The sequence below is a fragment of the Lissotriton helveticus genome, chromosome 1_1 (assembly GCF_964261635.1).
Source record: "Lissotriton helveticus chromosome 1_1, aLisHel1.1, whole genome shotgun sequence".
Lineage (NCBI taxonomy): Eukaryota > Metazoa > Chordata > Amphibia > Caudata > Salamandridae > Lissotriton > Lissotriton helveticus.
Genome location: NC_136057.1, coordinates 137,564,425 through 137,578,026, shown reverse-complemented (window position 1 = coordinate 137,578,026; position 13,602 = coordinate 137,564,425). Strand labels below are relative to the sequence as shown.

Below are 13,602 nucleotides of genomic sequence, written 5' to 3'. Positions count from 1 at the left end.
GACTGGGAAACATCGACCAACATAATCCCTAGGTTTCAAATTGGTTTTAGACTAGGGATGGGGACAACCACTAACCTGGTCACCTTGGGCCTGCTAACGGAAAACGCCCAAAAAAGAAAACAACAACTATATGGTTGCTTCGTCGACATAAAATCAGCTTTCGACCATCTAAGCAGGCCAAGGCTTTGGAGTAAATTAAGAAAGTGGGGGATGCCAGATAATTTAATAAATGCAATAATCAGGCTATACAGTGAAACATGGGCGAAGGTTAAACAAGGGAACGGCACCAGCCTCACTCACAAAATTGAGACACAGGACGGTTTAAAACAAGGTTGCGTCCTTGCCCCCAGTCTTTTTAATTTATACCTTGCTGATATTGGATGTAATTTAGATGCAACGGAAAGTCACGCACCGAAACTTGGCAATGTTCCTGTGCCCATAATGCAGTACGCCGATGACATAGTTTTACTAAGCAAAACCCCAGTCGGTCTGCAACGCTTAGTAAACATGTTAGCCTCATATTTAGCACAAGAAAACCTGGAGCTGAACAAAGATAAAACAAAAGTGCTCCAAATCGTGGAAGGGAAGAAACTAAAATACAGATGGTCAATCAACAACTCTGTTCTCGAAGAGCAGGCATCATACAAATATTTGGGGATGACCATTGAGCGGGGCAATACAAAAAAAGGCATATACAGGTATTAAGAGAAAAGGCGCAATCATTAATTTACGCATATAGGCAACTGCAAAAGACAGTGGGAGGCCCATGCACAAATCATACCAACTTTGTCTTATGGACTAATTGCATGGCTTGGAGGTGAATCAACGATACTAAACAACTTACAAAATAAAATATACAAAGTTGTGTTTGGGTTGCCTTACGCAGCCGCCCCAGCCCAAGTTCGTTTAGAATTTGCCTTGCAGAATCAAGAAATTAGGTCGAAGTCCACATTTGCAAAATACTGCCACAAGCTTCGATCTGCCCCTAGTGAGTCATTGGACAATATTTGCTGGGAGGAAATACATTTTCAGGAAGCCAAACCCAACACTACCCAATGGGGAAAATTTCTCAGCACGAGTTTGACAACATTGGGCCTATTCGAAGTGTGGAAAAAAATATTGACCACAAGCAGTTCTGCAAAGTAGTAAACAGATCAGCAAAAAGGATTTCTTTGCTTAAAGACAAAAGAACTCTAACTAAACGGCGACACGCCTGGACAGTAGTCAACTCATACACTACCCAAAAACCACGGGCCTCATTTATGAAGGCCTTGCGCCACCGGTGCGTCACTTTTTCCCATTTTAAAAGTGACGCACCGGTGGCGCAAGGCCTTCATAAATAAGGCCCCACAAGTCTATCTAGCCCTACACTACTGCCAACATCTAAAAAAATCTTTGATAGCGTACCGACTTGGCATGCACCACTCAAAAGATCTAAGGCTTTCTTGGAAACACCAACTCGAAAGAGCTAACTGCAGACTATGCGGATACAAGAAGGAAACAGTGACACACTTGCGATGTGTATGCCCAGCTTTGCAGGTTTTAAGAAGAAGATATCTATGGGCAATCTTCAAGACATTGAAGATCCGTACCTGCAGGCAGGCGGTGATATGTTGCCTGAGTGGGGTTTCACCAATTCTCTCATGCCGGGGAGTCAAATTTATGGCAAAGGTAACAAAGCTGTTACAAGATACAGAACAGATAAAGGTACCTGCCGCCCCGAACAAAAAGTAGACCAGGGACTGATCACTAGGTGATAGAAAGGTCATCAAGTGAAAGACTTGACACGGACAGACTCAGTATGTTTTAATCCAGGATACATGATTACAGAGAGGATATTTTCTGAGACAGACTATTCTGATTTTTATTCATATACTAGCCTGTTGTACTTGCTGCTGTGTTGTTTTTATTTTTTGCGAATATTGCAAAGCTTTTAATTAATCACAGAATAAAATGATGATGATGATAGTTGTCCCGACCACTACGTCATCCTGCCCTTGCACACAGAGACTGAACACGAGGTCTGCAGTTATACGTGTTTTACATTGAAGAAAGCTTTCCATCGACATTGTGGTTCGACAAGAGGCACCAAAGGCAATCATCATGATGTTCAGTGATAGACATATGACCACCTCATTCCCTACAATGCTTGAAACCGGACTTATTCTGAGCAGCCATATCACTGCTACAATTTCAGGACGAACCTGCAACATTGACACTCTCAGAAATGGAGAGCCCTGGAAAAAATCATTATGCATCGACGGCGCAGAAAAAAGGGAACTGATGTCCGCACGCCGACGGGGTCATCTTATGGGGTCGCGAGTGGAGCCGTTCCATTGTGACGTCCTCGATGACGTGAGAGAGCTATAAAGTGGTATGATGTGCAAGGGGTAATTCAAAAGGTCAGGAATCCACAGGTAGATGTATCCATCAGAAGAGGTGAATTTTTTTAAAGCAGAGATATATTCAGCCACAGTGTTTATTTGTGCTTCCAGGTTCAGTCTATTATCAAGAATCAATCTCAGAGAAATCACATTTCCCATGATGTCCAGCTGGGCAACTAGAAGTTTTTTTTTTAAGGAGTTAAGTTTCAGATGATAAGAGATCATCCAATCTTGAGTTGCAAGCAGTGTATGGGCAAGAAGTCAAACACTGTTGAGGGACAGATCTGTGTATCATCAGAATATTGATGATAATGAATCACTGAGTTCCTGAGTATGTCTCCAATGGGATAAGTGCTGAGGTTCAAAGAGTTAGAGCCAGGGTGGCACCTTGATGGGCACTCAGCTTTAACACCACAGGAATGGACCTGAAATTTTCAAGTTTGGTCAGCTATGACCAGTTTGAGAGACACAAGGCGAACCATTTGAGAATTACACCGGCGATCCCCATGGAATCCTGATGAGGAGAGAGTGATTCACTGTATCAAAAGCAGCGGATCCGTCCAGAAGCACAAGAAGGCAGGTGATGCCAGAATTAAGGATGAGGAATGCATCATCCATAACCTTGAGTAGAAGGACTCGATTACATTATCTTCTATGGACACGGCAACATCTAAATACAGCGGGCGGACAACTAGTCAGACGGCGGGGAATCTGACAGAAAAGCGACAGTGGGGCCAGTAACGACAAGATCTAAATCAGGCACTTAATCCCTGTTTCGGTGCCCCAGGCCATTCCAGGAGCTTACAGCCTGATTCATCAAGCTGATTTGCGCTCGCAAAGGGCCAGATTCTGAGAATCTGGCCCTTTGCGAGTGCGATTTTTGCATTTGGGATTCATCATCCCAAATGCAAAAATCTCTATTACCGAAATCGCATATTTGCGAGGAATTGGATTTAAGGAATATCTAATAGAGATTCCTTAAATGCAATTCATCAACCAATTAGAAATTGCGAAATTGCAATATTTGGTCGCAATTTACCACCAAGTCTGACTTGGTGGTAAATTGCGAAAATAGTGTAAAAAGCACTTTAGTGCATTTTTTTCTTTTGCATGTTACACACACACATGTCCTTCGGACATGTGTGTGCGCAACACCTGTTCAAATGTGCATTTAAGGGGTGCTACAGGGTGTCCTTTGGACACCCCTGGCACCCTTTAAATCGCTATCTTATTTGCGAGTAGCAAATTGCTATTCACAAATAAGGAATACTCCCCATTCATTCCTATGGGCCTTTTGGCCCATAGGAATGAATGGGGAGTTATTCCTTATTTAGGATGTATGATGCGTTGTAATGGTATGCGGAGTAATGGTCGCGTTGTAATGGGTCTGCGGAGTAAAAGATCCGTTGTAACGGGTGTATACCCTTATTTACGAATAGCAATTTGCTACTCGCAAATAAGGAATGTGTAGGAATCGCTATTTACTTAGCAATTCCTACATGAATACCGTTTTGCGAGTCTCTAATAGCGATTCCTTATGAATCTCTATTAGAGACTCGCAAAACGGTACCTTGATGAATCAGGCTGTTAGCTACCATTAGTCCAGCAGGTGCAGTAGTATTTAAGCCCCGAGAGATGAGGTGCGCACTTTATTGCCAATGCAGGAAGGAGGCGTGTTCATTATCTGCCATTGCGTTAAGGCCCATGGAGCCCTTGTGCAGCCAGTGGGTCACTCTGAAACAGTGCATCCCCTTAGCACTGCCTTACTGTAACTAGCAGGTGACACTCCTCTGGGCAGTATTTCTTTCAACCTCATAACATGCAAAATGCTTCCCACAGAGAAAAAACAATAGGTGATAAATATTTAAATTAATCCCAGCCATTACAACTTACTCTGGGCCAAAAGTCCATATGTTTTACTCACTTAGTTTGTTGCCACTGTACTCACCCTCCCTACAGCTGATCACCTCCACTGACTTCCAAATGGCACAAACCCATGACTGCATCCTCCTGGGACAATGTCCTGAGAGACATCAATCTGAAATGTGACAGAGAGTATTGAAGCTATTTCAGACTTTCAAAACTGGAAGTCCAGTCATGCAAAGCTGCCTAGTTTCAGAATCTTTATGTGTGACATTTCTATGACTTCAAATAGCATATGATTGACATTCTACTATCAAATAAGTGAGACCTTCACACAAGTAAATCAAAGCAATGACCAGTACAATATCCAGGCATATCACACAACAATCAACATACGCCTAAACCAAGCCAGACATAGTGTATTTACCAAAGTTTGTAAGCAGATTCAAATCTATGAATAACAAAAAAGATTTTGTTGGGAATTAATAGAATTGAAATGTTTTAGGGCTGCCGTAATGTTAACACTGAATTAATAACGGCAATAAAAAATGGCAATCCCACTAGCATAAAGTAGCTCAGAATTATATAAGCAAATGCTCGATAATGCAAAAAAAGCATGGGACGAGGATAATTGGACCGATTTACTTAATGCAGCTAAGAACAAGGACCAATTAGGCTTCTGGAGGCTCGTAGCTAAAGGGAATAAAACGGGGAAGGAAGCCAAAGATATATATCTTGACGCCGCTACTTGGGTTGAACACTTCACAAGGTTGTATTTAGTACCAGGTAGTAGGATATCCCTTCCTAATGTTGGCATGGTACCGAGTCAAAAGGATGTTAATCTAGTTTTTAGCTTAGAGGAAACACTAGTAGCGATTAGTGCAGTCAAACCAGGAAAAGACCCTGGTCCGGATAAAATCCCAGGCGCTTTGTTAAAGCACAATATCAGTGTCTGGGTGCCTTACATTAATTATTTATGCAATGCCATAGTATTGGGTGCTGCAATTCCAGAAACTTGGAAAGGGGCAAAAATCATCACAATTTTTAAAAAGGGAAATCGTTATGATCCAGTAAACTATCGCCCCAATTCGTTTAATAGATATTTTACAAAAGGTTTTTGCAAGACACATTTTAAACCAATTAAATATTTGGCTTGAGGAAAACAATGTACTCTCAAAATATCAGGCAGACTAAAACTGAGTACAATGGATCAGGTCTTCAGGTTTACATGTTTGTGTTGGAAGTATGTAAACTTAAAGATAGGGGCATCTTTACATTGCCTTTGTACGCTTAAAGGCCGCGTATGATCTTATCCCTCGTGCATTGTTATGGGAAACATTGAGACAACAAAGGGTGCCCACCAACTTACTTGAGCAGATAATAAGGCTACCAAAGATAATTATGCAAAAGTAAGATGGGGCATGAGTGGCGAACTAACTGAAGCAATCCCCATACAAAGGGGTGTTCGCCAAGGATGCGTACTGGCACCCACATTATTTTCATTGTATGTAAATGATGTCCCTAACTTTTTGAACGGTTGTAAATACGATGCACCCAAATTGGGGGGGTGAGCAGGTGTCTGCACTATTATTTGCCGATGACACCATACTAATATCACAAACGCCAAAGGGATTACTATGCCTAATAGACTCCTTCCACACATATTGCAAAACAAAAGGCCTTGAAATAAACATTAGTAAAACTAAATATATGGCCATAAACCCCCACAAAACATTTCGGGAAAACATAATTTTGATTGGCCAAAAGTTGGAGTAAGTACAGAGTTTTAGTTATTTGGGTATATCTTTGGAGACAAAGCTATCGTGGAAGACACAAATAGAAAAAAGTAAGATAGCACTGACCCAAAATTCTTTACCTTTTACGAAAAGGTATAGGAATAGCTCTTCCAAGGCTGTTTCTCCAGCCTTGGAGATGTTTAAATATAAAGCCCAATCTGCAGCATTGTATGGTGCTGAAATATGGGGTCCCTACTGCAAAAAGAATTTTGAGGTGTGGGGAAAACAAATGTTATGGAATGCTTTTAAACCTCCCTGTACGTACGCCACTAATACCAATTTTACTGGATTTGAATGTTAAACGCACTGATCGCTATGCGATTTTGAGACCCCTTATATTCTGGGTAAGACTGTGGTCAACCCCGTAATTACTACACTACAAGGCTGGCCGGGAGGAAATCATGGAGTTAGACCAGTTCAAAAGTATTTCATGGCTCAGACATGTTCGTTCCTGGCTGAGAAAGATTGGTCTTTCGCAGTTTTGGGACCATCCAACTTCACTGTCTTCAGCCGCAAAGAAGATGGTAAAATCTAATTTCTGGACTTATATCCAAAATAGTGTGTTACATGGTTCAGTAAGTGGGGTATTAACGAATAGGTTTCTCTCGTTTAAGGACGTAGCGAAATTTGAGCCGTTTATGGATGAGGTATGTCCCCAAAAAGCAAAAACGTTATATATGAAATTTAGATATGGTGTCTTGAACACCAATGTAAATACATCATGTTGGGCAGTAATCATGCCGGAAATGATAATGATTTGTGTCTTATATGTCCAGATAAACGGAAAGAAAATGATTTGCACATTTTATTTTTTTGCCCTGCTTATACAAAACCCAGGAAAAAATGTATTAAACCTATCTGTCTAAACCTAGGGACAAGATCATGTAAAGAGGAGGAAAGAATACTAAGGACTGATACAGCACAAGTAATTGTTTTTGGTGTGAGTACATTTTTACTAGCTGTAAGTTTCCTAAGGGCTAAAGCAGGATTCAACTTACAGCGATCTCGTTCGAGAATCCCTGATTTAAAAAAAAAATAATTCAGTCGTGCATGATGAATTAAACAGGGAATTGTATAGTATAATAAATTAATTAGAAATGTTATTAATTGGTTTTACGGTACAAAAGGGGGTGGTGATGGACGGAGCATCTAAACCAATCAAACACTCACACCCAGTCAAAAGATATGGGTTTAATCCATCACCACTGAATTCAAGCAAGCCAGGCTGAAGACGGCTGTAATGCCAGAAACCGATCCCCGGAAGCTTGTTTCCGGTCCAGGGAAGGCATGGCTTGGCAGTTCGGGCTGGACTGTTCCCATGAGGCACAGGGTCAGACTGATTTGCATATAGCCATGTCTGAACTGGGGTGGCAGAGTGGGCTAAAGAACGGTGATGGATTAAACCCAGATCTTTTGACTGGGTGTGAGTGTTTGATTGGTTCAGATGCTCCGTCCATCACCACCCCCTTTTGTACTGCTTTGGCCACCATAAGTGTGGCAGGGTATGCTCAGATGTGAGTCCCTTGCTCAATTTGCCACTGGATTCAAGCAAGCCAGGCTGAAGAAGGCTGTAATGCCAGAAACCGGTCCTCGGAAGCTTGTTTCCGGTCCAGGGAAGGCATGGCTTGGCAGTTCGGGCTGGACTGTTCCCATGAGGCGCAGGGTCAGACTGATTTGCATATAGCCATGTCTGAACTGGGGTGGCAGAGTGGGCTAAAGAACGGTGATGGATTAAATCCAGATCTTTTGACTGGGTGTGAGTGTTTGATTGGTTCAGATGTTCCGTCCATCACCACCCCCTTTTGTACTGCTTTGGCCACCATAAGTGTGGCAGGGTATGCTCAGATGTGAGTCCCTTGCTCACTTTGCCACTGGATTCAAGCAAGCCAGGCTGAAGAAGGCTGTAATGCCAGAAACCGGTCCTCGGAAGCTTGTTTCCGGTCCAGGGAAAGCATGGCTTGGCAGTTCGGGCTGGACTGTTCCCATGAGGCACAGGGTCAGACTGATTTGCATATAGCCATGTCTGAACTGGGGTGGCAGAGTGGGCTAAAGAACGGTGATGGATTAAACCCAGATCTTTTGACTGGGTGTGAGTGTTTGATTGGTTCAGATGCTCCATCCATCACCACCCCCTTTTGCATTAATTGGTTTTACCCCATCAAAGTATGGGAGTATAATTGAATGGTCGTTGAAACAGGACTTAAAAACCTGAGTTTTCCTCTTTTAACTTAAGATGCCTCTTTTAAACATATTTAAATATGTATTTATGCTTTTAACAAAAGAGCGATAGGAACCTACAAACCTTTTCCCATTACAATGCAAAAATTGTTTGTATGTTTTCACTGTACCATTGTATTTGTACTTGGAAGTGTATGCGTTTCTTTTTTGTATCTTTTATGGTCTAAAGGAACCGAAATAAAGATTTTGAATGAATGAATGAAATGTTTTAATTATAAGATTTTTAGACTGTGAATTGAATATTCCTAAGTCTGTGGGATGGGTAGTAGCCTACAGAGTGTCCTAATCACTCTTGCTCTCTCCCATTTCTGAAACCATTTATCTGAGGGTTCTCCAAACTGTGTGCCCGGACCCAGTGGTGGGTTGCACACCGATTTTTGGTCGTTTGCGAAAGTCCTGGTCCATATGTTACTAATATTTAAAATGATTAGCTCTGTTTGTTCTTCACTGAAAAGGTGCTGAGCAATGTCCCTAAGTCCAGTTTTAAAACAAACTTTTGCAAGTATTCCCAAGCAAGACTCCTGGTGAGCCTTCCAGTATGCTGCTGTGGTTTTTACTTCGGAAAGTAATTTTTACAGAGAATGTGATCATTATAGATGATCCTATACAACCATACCATTTGTGTATGACTTTCATACATAAATTGGGAAATATGGATTTGTCAGGTGAGATTCAAAATCATTTATTTTTCTGGTTGAACCTGTGCGTTTACATATATATGTATATTATATATATATATATATATATATATATATATATATATATATATATATATATTCACTGAAAAAAACATAGGTTTCACATCAGTTATAGTTAGCTGGACAATTTACTCATACAAAACCATTGAAATTCCCACGTTATAGTTAGTTGTACTCACTATAACTCGCGCGCCAGCAATGCACTGCTGATGACATCACATATTACATCACTCATGACATAGTCAGTGATATCACTCATGACATCACTGATGACATCACTGATGACATCATCCAGTGAATGTGTGATCATCCTTGTGAGAGTGCCAGACCCTATCTCAGCGTAATATAACTTTTCATACACACATTGAACAATAGAAACTATAAATTTTAAAACAATGTAAATGCCAATTCCAGTTACAACAACCTATTCAGTAATTGCAAAATCTACAAACACAACCACTCATTCACCAACATTTACATACAGTTACTCATACATGTACTTAATCATCAAATATACTCATACATCTACACATCCTGTTACACACCGACACTCAATTTCAATTACAATTTGTAAGTGAAATATTGTTTTTTAATGATAGGTAATTATTATATCTATTATTTTTTTATTTTTTTCTAATTATTTCCTAATCCTATATTTGTAAAAAACTATTTTTTACATTTTTTTTTATTATTGTGCACCGGTGCGCTCACGGTACGCGTACCGGCTCGCGCACCGGTACGCGCAGCGAGAGCGCCCTATCGCGATCGAAAAAAAAATAATTTATGCATTAAAAGTAAACAATAATATATAAAAGTACTATATATAATATTTAAAAACCGTATTTGAACTTTAAACGCATTCCCGAAAAACGAGCAAAACATCACTGCTACGCGCCGCGTAAGCGCCCCCGGAAGCGCTCCAGGAAGCGCCCACGTACGTGCCGCCTAAGCGCCCCGGAAGCGCTACGGAGCGCGTAGCGTAAGCGCGTCAAGCCATGTGACCTTAAAATAACACTTTTCATTGGTTCAGAACATTTTTTTTTCCAAATATTGAGAACCCCACCCATTTCTCTCACTATTGCTTTGTACTTGGAGAGAGCAAGAGGTGTTCTGTGCATTATCTGCTTCTCAAAGTTTTCTGATCTACAGCAGTGGCTGCAAGGGAGTCATCCAGCAGTGATTCTGAAGATTTTTTGCCTGAGGACCCTCCTCAGCACAAAATAAAAGACCACTTCATTTGGAAGTTTTTTCCATCCCTGAATGAAAATAAAAGGTTAATGCTGCTAAGGTAACCTGCAAGATATGTGGCACTACTTTATCCAGAGGCAATCCTAATAGGAAATATAGCTTTGGAAATGCCACTTTAATTCGGCATGTCCAGAGAAGACACCCAAATAACTTTGCCAGGGAGAGTGTCAGGGACCTGGCGCGGAATGCACCAAGAGATGGCGGCAGCACCTCCACTGGTAGAGCAACAGCTTCGGGAACACCACATGGAAGAATGATCCCTAACGTGCAGCCGGTCTTTGCAGGCATAAAATCTGTATGCGTGGACTGTGATGAACTGCTCTGTTACGGGGAGCAGAGCATTGAACTCATTGTTAGGAAGAGAGAGGAACACCGCTGGCCTCCCCGTCCCTAATTTTTCACCTTTTTTTTGCTCCTGTTGAGCAGTTTTGGAATCCCTGGTTTTGTTTTTCCCCTGAAAAAAATACAAAAAAATATAAAATCGTTATAAAAAAGTATAAAAAAATAAAAAAAAGAAGAAAAAAAAGTTCTTTTCAGAACTACCTCCAATTCTCAAAAAAGAGCTGTATTCTTTACATATTTTACAATTTTTTTTTTCAGAGAATGTGTACTGAATAAATGAATGAATAAAATGAGTGAATGAAGGGGAGAAAGTGATAGAGGGATCAAGTGACAGAAGACGAGTGAGAGAAGGTGAGTTGTAAACAAGAGTGAGTTGAAGTGGAGAGAACGAAGGAGAGTGACAGGGAGTGACGGAAAGAAAGGAGTCAAGGTGAAAAAAGGGGATTGATATTGAGAGAAAGAGGGTGACGGACGATAAAGTAATGGGACTGAGAGTAAGGCAAGGGGAGTGAGGGAGAAGGAAGGTGGACTGATTGAGAGTGAGTTGATGACAGTCAGTGTTTGAAGATGAGTGAGGGTAATTGAAGGGGAGTGAGAAGTGAGGGGACAGAGGGAGTGAGGCTAAGAGAGAGGGAGTGAGGAAAGGGGAGTGAGGATGTGAGATGACAGAGGGAGTGAGAGAAGGAGTGAGTGAAGTGGAGTAAGGTGAGTGAGGGAAGGGCAATGAGTGAGCGAAGGAAGGGAACAGAGGGGAACAGGACTGAAGCAGAGGTACTAAGAGAAGGTGACTGGGGGATGAAAGTAAGAGGAAGGGGAATGAAGGGTAGTGAGGGAACCGGAGTAAGGGAACAGCACTCTAAATAATTATTTTCACTCTAATTTTTTACACTGTTTTTCCCCGTGGTGCGCTCAGGGTACATATACCGGTAAGCGCCCACGTGCGCGCGCACCCTGAGCTTACTCCGCGAAATATTTTTTAAAAAACTAAAACTTTTTTTGCCCTTCGGAGTCCTCCTAGGCCCCCTTGATAAAACATAAGGGGGGGCAGGGTGTCTCTACCCTGCCCCCTATCAACGTTTTCCACTTTTATTTTTCACCTCTTGTGTCTCTGTTCTTCAGAGTCACAAGATGGCGGACTATGCAGACCATTTAGAATGTTTACAGACACCCAAGAGCCAATTAGCTTTTGAAATTTAGAACCAATTAAAATGTTTCTTTGGTTTTGAATTTGTGTGTGATGAAGTTTCATTGGTTTTCTACATGAATATACATGAAAAATGAGAGGGAAACAGCCATTTTGTGATAGTACTCTTTGAGGTACATTTGTGAGGAATTTTTGGTGTTCTATTTCTGGTGTGAAATTTACACAGTACTAACTCTTCTACTGCTTTCTAAAAGGTGAGTTGTTAATTTGTAAGGGGAATTTAATACTTGATAAAGCTAGTTTTATATTATCTATTACTAAAAACGATAAATTAAAGTGATTTTTTTCCTGCAATTTACAGCAAGAAATTTTAAAAATATGGATCTGAATGAGGACACCGTGGATATTATTTTTGAAATTTCTGCGACTTTTGTTGAGGCAAGTTTTATTGAGGTCTTGAATGATCCTGTTGATAACACTATCCATGAAGAAGACCTTTTTTTGAGATGAGATGGAATGGGGGATTTTAATGATGAGACTTTGGATGCTGAATTAATTGAATGTTTGGACTATATTGAGTTCCAGGACTCATGCATGGAGACTTCTGATGAGGAGATTCCTGATCAGTTAATGTTAGAAGTTCTTTTAAATTATAAAAATTCTGAAGAATAAATTTATATTTAGAAATTATAAATTGTTTGAGACATTTTTTATTATTCTATTTGTAATTTATGCGAAAGTAGCGAAATGATTGTGGTATAAAGTGAGACTTATAGTATAGAGTGCAACATTTCTGTGTTACATAGTAAGTGTACTCACAGTTACTTCCCTTCTCCCACTATATTTTCTCCAATGTGCATTTCACATCTCTTCTTCATCTCATGCCTTCTTTCTTGCACTGTCTCTCTCTAATGTACACTATCGCCGCCATTTTGTGTACTTTCAGAAGACAGTGAAATGTAATGCTCCAAAGGTGGAGTGTAAGATCTGCCACACTGTACTTTCCAGAGGAGACCCCCGAAGGAAGTACAGTTTTGGTAATTCTAGCATGATTCGCCACATGCAGAGAAGGCATCCCCAGAACTATGCCTGGGAGAGTGTCAGGGCTCTGGCACGAGAGGCTCCAAGAGATGGTGCCTCTAATTCAACTGGAGGACCAACTGCATCGGTGAAGGGTTAACCACAGGAGCTGATCCCAAATATTCAGCCTATTTTTAACAAGGCATCCATCAAATGCAAACATTGTGATGCCCTAATTTGTTACGGGGAACAAAGTATTTTGATCATTGGCGAACCACCGCTGCCGTCCCCAGCCCTAATTTGGATTATTTTGTTTGCTCCTGTTGAGCAGTTTGCCATTCCCTGTTTTTGTTTTTGTTGAAAAAAAAGAAAAAAGAAGAAAAACAAAAGTTCTTTTTAGAACTACCTCCAATTCTCAAAAAAGAGCTGTATTCTTAAAAAAAATGAAAAAGAGTAACTGAAGTGGAGTGCAGTGAGAGAGGAGAGAAAAATGAATGAGAAAGCAAAGAAAGGGACGAGAGGGGAAGGGAAGTGAAGTAGGGGGACTGAAAGAAGGTGAGTGTGGGAGGTGAGTGAGGAGAAGGAGAGTGAACATGGGGAATGAGGATAAGTGAAGAAAATGTAGTAAAGGAATGGGGGTGTGGAAGGGTAAGAAAAGAGCAGTGCTGTTTAGGAAAGAGTGGAGATACAGACTGGATAAAGGCAAGTGAGTGTGAGACAAGGTGAGTAAGGGAGTAAAGAGACAGAGAAAGTGAAAGAAAAAGTGAGAGTAGAAGACTGAGGGCCTCATTTATGAGGCCATGCGTCACTTTTAAGCCACCAGTGCGTCACTTTTTGTGACGCACCAGTTGTGTAAAAAAAGGGCCTTG

General features: G+C 41.0%; 1 protein-coding gene across 3 annotated transcripts in view; it reads right to left on the bottom strand.

The window, feature by feature from the left end:
• LOC144771188 (aldehyde dehydrogenase family 3 member B1-like) overlaps window positions 1-13,602 on the bottom strand; it is a 1,013,654-nt gene that overhangs the window by 479,244 nt on the left and 520,808 nt on the right. For all 3 annotated transcript variants that reach the window (XM_078655887.1, XM_078655933.1, XM_078655870.1), the window contains one exon: window positions 4,333-4,422. The gene's annotated coding sequence lies outside the window, so the exon portion shown is untranslated. The remainder of the gene's footprint in view (window positions 1-4,332; window positions 4,423-13,602) is intronic.